Genomic DNA, 6,000 nt, shown 5'->3' on the forward strand with positions numbered 1-6,000 from the left:
GCCCCTATCTGTTGTAAACACAAAAGTGTCTGGTGGTTTCCAGCCCTCCATCTGGCATAGCAGCTTCTGGAGTGGGAACATCTGGCGGTCGTGGTGATGATATTGCCAAAAGGAGGACGAATTTAATATTTATCTAAACAGCCTGCACCCAGCTCCTTCTCAAATGCCCAAGAGAGGCAATACCATTCCTTAGGCAGAAGCCATCTTGTTCAGGTTGCTGGTACATCTTAGTGACATTCAACTCCTACAGTCTCTCACTTGTTCTTGGCTTAGATCCTGTTTGGTCCAGCTGCCCCCGGATAGTTTAATGAGAGATTCCAGCATTTTGGTGTTGTCTTTCTGTCTTAGCCTGTTTGCTCCCCTCTGCTGACAGAGACAGACCACTCTGAGTTCAGTGAGACTAGTGATTTTTTTAAGGCAGATACACCTGTGACCTTGTTGAGGGTTGTGGCAGAATCATTGCCTTTGCCTTCCTGTCATCTACCAGGCCCTGCCTCTGTCTTTCAACACCCTTCACCTACATTCTCTGTAAACAGCAACCAGCCTCCCTCCATCATGATCATTTTACCATGTTCATCAAGACAGTTGATAAGGGGTGGGAGGAAGCTAGAGTGTTACAACATGACATGCTGATGGGGAAAGAACAACAGCACACTCTGTTAAACCCAAATTGCCCTCACAGGGCAGCTAAACCTCATGATTTGTTTCTTTTTTTAAATCTTTTCTGATAAAAAGTGGTGAAGGACATCACTAATTACAGACTCAACAAAAAACCCCCAAAACTTAAAGTTGCACCATGGTGCCTGTCCTCCCTGTCACTCCACAACAAAAGACCATGAGGTGGCCGTTTCCCGCTAGGTCTTTTGTGTTGGGGGCTCGTAGGTGAGGCCAATGCTGGCAGTTAGTTTTATGGTGACTGAGTGGAACAATTGAGGGTGCTAAAGGCAGGGAAGGAAGTAGGCAGGATGGAGTAAAGGAGACTTAGAGAAGTGGTTAAAATCAAGGGTAGATGGAGAAAGGAAACACCAGGGAAATAAGGGATTACGACAGTGTTGGCCGTGCCCAAGGTAGGGGTAGGATTCACCTGGGTGAGGTGAGGGGACCAAGGCAATGGGGAAGAAATGGATTTGTTAGGGGTTTTGGTCATGGTCGGAGGATTAGAATGTGGGGTTCCATTGACTACCTATCACTGCTTTGTTGGAGACCTGTGGATATACCAGCGGGTGATTTTAGGCAGCGATGAATGAGAGCAGCACCACAGGCTGTATGCCCAACCTGGATCTCCATCGTTCCTCACCCAGCTCCAGAGTGGATGAGAAGTAACTTGTGCTTAGTCAGAGTTTCCATGTTCAGAAGACCCTGGCATGTCCTTTAGAAGTGACTAATAGTTAATGGGAGTGTCAACAGGCCAGCCCGGTCTTTTTGTACCCTAGCTGGAGGGGTGTAAGAAGCCATTTGAGTGGAACAATTTATCAATGTGTAGCATCTTACGGAGGCCAAGCCACATAACCACTTTACTCAAGCAAATAAAAGCCCTCATTTGTCAGGGGCTGCCTGGGTCTGGGGCTGCTCTAATTCCTTGTCACATTTGGCCCATACCTATCAGAGAGTCTGACTTCAAGCCTGAGCACAGGCCTTGGGTTAGCACCTGTTGGTGGATCAGGTCAGAGTTTTGGCATGATGGCCACTCCCTCTCTTCCTGGTCCTTCTGATGCTGGTGGTTCTGGGATGTGGATCCTGCTCTGCTAAAGACCCTTCTGTTGGGTCTGCAGGGGAGGTGACAGTGATCTCAGGACGTAAATGTGGCACAGCTTGCTTTCTAGCCCAGTTCAGCTACTAACCAGCTGTTATGACATTAAATAATTCACTTCCCCACGTTTGGGTTTCCTCTGTGGAATTGAGGTGAATGTGTGAGATGGTGCCAAAAAAATCAGGCAGATGCCCATCGTTGCCTCCTCTACCCCTCTCCCATTCTTGGGATGGCAAGTAGGTTAATTGGCATGAGTTTTTTTGTTTTTAATATTGAGATGTTTTCTCTGAGGTCTCAGGACACTCTTTATGGCTGTGTTTCCTCCCACTCCCAACCCTCTAAAGAGTTTTACATCCAAAAATATTGAGATTTATTAACTTGTTAATACTTTCTTCTGTGATTTTAGAAATGATATATTCAAGCTGATGGAGATGAGTGAGTTTCTAGAAATCACAGGGCAACTTAAAGACAAAGAATAATGAGCCAACCCAGCAATGATACCTGTGGCAACTTCCTGTGTCTACTCTCTGAATCCCTATCTCCATGGCTGTGAGAGTGATGGGACTGCTGCTGGACTCATTGGTGGCCATTTGAGCAACTGGTCTCTGTCTGGGAAGCAGATAGTGCCCCAAAGGAAGGGGAATGGCAGGGGCAGCTGCCTCTTCCTGCTGCACCTGAGAATGGTAGGACATCCTGAAGCTCTTCATAGTCTTTAAGGAAAGATATCGGTGGGGATCACATATTTTGGAATAGTGCCTGGCTTGCTACGTGGAAGGATCCAACTTCAGGTCATCACAACTGACCTCAGGCTGTTTTCAGTGCTGAGTGTGCTTGGTTCCTGGACTTTCCCGCATACTCCCCTCTCGGTCCCATGCTCTGTTTCGACCTCTCTGCTATTTTATGTGTTAGGCAATTAAAGCCATCTTGCCTAAGATCTGTAAGCTTTGAAGAACCAATGGAAATGTTTGCCAAAAACCAGGAAAACATTTCTGGCTCCGAATTATGCAAAGGAAGCGAAAATAATTAAATATCCACAAAATGAAATGTTTCCCAGAACAATATGGGTGAGTTTCTTTCTCCACGAGCATTTCCAAGCATATGTGATTGCCAAGGAATGCATAGCCAATCATCTATTAAGTGAGTTGCTGGGTACCAAGCAGTTTAAAAGGCAAAATTATAAAAGGCCTTTCAGGAAAGCCTGTTCAGTAAATGGTGTTGGGAAAGCTGGACAGTCAGATGTAAAAGAACGAAAGTAGACCATTATCTTACCATACACAAAAATTAAAATGGATTAAAGACTTGAATGTAAGACCTGAAACCATAAAACTCCTAGAAGAAAATATAAGCAGTACACTCTTTGACTTTGGTCTTAGCAGTATCTTTTTGAATACCACGTCTCCTCAGGCAAGGGACACGGGAAAAAAAACAAATGGGGGGCCAGCCTGGTGGCATAGTGGTTAAGTTCACATGCTCTGTTTCCACAGCCTGGGGTTTGCCAGTTCAGATCCCTGGTGCGGACCTACCCACTGGTTATCAAGCCATGCTGTGGCAGGCATCCCACATACAAAGTAGAGGAAGATGGGCACACATGTTAGCTCACGGCCAGTCTTCCTCAACAAAAAGAGGAGGATTGGTGGCAGATGTTAGCTGAGGGCTAATCTTCCTCAAAAAATAAACAAATAAATAAACAGGACTACATCAAACTAAAAAGCCTTGGCACAGCAAAGGAAACCATCAACAAAAGGAAAAGACAACCCACCAGCTGGGAGGAATGTTTGCAAGTCATATATCCAGTAAGGGATTAATGTCCAAAATATGTAAAGGCTCATACAAGTCAACAACAACAAAAACACCTGATCAAAAAGTGAGCAGGGGATCTGAACAGCCATTTTTCCAAAGAAGATATACAGATGGCCAACATGAGAAGATGTTCAACATCACTAATTATTAAGGAAATGCAAATCAAAACTACAATGAGATACCACCTCACACTCATCAGAATGGCCATTATTAAAAAGACAAGAAATAAGAAGAGTGGGAGGAGATGTAGAGAAAAGGGCACCCTCATACACTGCTGGTGGGAATGCAAACTGGTACAGCCACTATGGAAAACAGTATGGAAATTTCTAAAAAAAAAATAGAAATACCATATGATCTACCTATTCTGCTTCTGGGTATTTACTAAAGAATGTGAAAACACTAATTTGAAAAGATGTATGCACCCCTATGTTCCTTGCAGCATTATTTACCATAACCAAGACTTGGAAGCAACCTAAGTGCCCATCTATGGATGAATGGATAAAGAAGATGTGTTTTATATATATTTACAATGGAATACTGCTCAGGCATAAAAAAAGACAAAATTGTGCCATTTGCAACAACATAGATTGACCTTGAGGGTATTATGCTAAGCATAATAAGTCAGACATAGAAAGACAAAACCATATGATTTCACTCATATGTGGAAGATAAACAAAAAAATCTAAAAAGCCTTTCAGAAATTTGGGGTGTGGCTACATTTTAATGTGTGGTTTGATAATGCTGTCATAAGAGACCTAGAAAGTGAAACCATGTAAGCCTTCCCCTTTCACTGAGCCACCTCCTCAATCTTAAAGCCTTAGCAGTTCCTGATGGTGCCTTCAGCCCCACAATGCACCCCCTGTTTCATGTTCTTCTAGACCCCTGGGTGCCTCCCCCTATCTTAGCACTTACCACACTCCATCAGTTGTTGCTTAATTCTCCTCCCTGTTAACCTATGATGGTACGGACTGGGTTCGTCTTTTAAGGTTTGGTGTGGCTATGATTTTAAAGTTGTTTTTGAATGTTTTTATTTTTTTTTAAAATTCAGTCGTTTATGAGGAAAGCTTTTGGTTTCCTGAGTTTCAATAGAGCATTGTGGAAGTAACACAGAGTTAGTAATGAAACCTATGTTTGAATCATAGCTGTGTCACTATATACATGGCATTGGGCAGGTCCTTCGCTTGAGATTATTTTCCTCATCTACAAAATGGCAAATATCTACCGTCCACCTTGGTATTCAGAGGCTTTGTTAAACATAATGGTAATGTATTAAATGCTTAAGGTTCTTTTGAGCTGTTCAATCCATGGTGAAGATTCAAAAACGTCTTCCATCTAACCGGTTAGTGTGAGTATGAGTCACAGTGTTTATCTTGACATCTAGTACTTGGATGTACTCAGCTAGAAGACCAGAGACAAGCTCTGGCACCTGCATATGAGATGGGGTCAAACTGCCCCATGACAAATGTTAGAGTTAAAAAGAGGCCCTGTGGGCATCTCCGTGAAGTTCACTGTGTTCCAACACGGAGTGCCAGGATCCATCCAGTCAGGGTGAAGTGAGAAGGCGGGCTACCTCAGGGCTGTCAGATCCTAGAGCTACTATGTACACCACACCAAACTGAGGAACTACAACATCATCAGACTTCAACTCTCTCCCGTCTCTCAGCTCTGCTTTCTTCCGTGTTGTCTCCCTTCTCCAGCAGGCATTCTCTTTAATATTCTGTTCTCTTGGCAAGCCTAGTGGATAGAGATTCTCTCTACCTAATACTTAGGAAAAAAAAAATCCCCTAGAATTGTGTCTCCCTCTGCTGACTCCAGAATGCTTTGATTGATCGGCTCTGGGTCCTGTTCTCATCCCTGGAGTGGTAGTGATGTCAGCCTCACCCAAATTGTGTGGATTATGAGGAAAGGAAGAGGTGTTTCCCGAAGGAAAATCTGAATGCTTTTACAAAGAAGAAAATGGACACTGGGAAGGCAGAAACAACAGTTGCCTACTATAGACTGCATTACCTAGTTGCCTGGATATTCTTCAAAGGAGGCCCCACAATACTGCCTGTCTACCACCATCTTTCACCATCTAAAATCTTTCAGCATTATGGTATAGAACTGACAAGGATGCATGCAGTTCAACAAATGATGCCCAACAAAGGCAAGATCATTGTGTCCAGGTCAAAGTTAACATGGACACTAAGCAAAAGTTTGTCATGTTGGCCAGTGGTTTTCTTGGGCTAGAAGGAGGAGAATACCCAGGATGATAACAGGGGAGGAGAAGTGACAGTGACCAGTTCCAGGTGTGGGAGCACCATATGGGTTGTGGGCCAGGAAGAAGAGTAAGGGGCTGGCCTGAAGGAAAGAGAATGTCCCCAGGCAATGTCAGTTGGTGCTCTCCATCGTGGTTCTGCCTTTCCTAAGCTCTGGAAACACAGATTCAGGAATAGAGGAGGAAGATTGGG

This window comes from Equus quagga, chromosome 6 (genome assembly GCF_021613505.1).
Source record: "Equus quagga isolate Etosha38 chromosome 6, UCLA_HA_Equagga_1.0, whole genome shotgun sequence".
NCBI classification, from domain to species: Eukaryota; Metazoa; Chordata; class Mammalia; order Perissodactyla; family Equidae; genus Equus; species Equus quagga.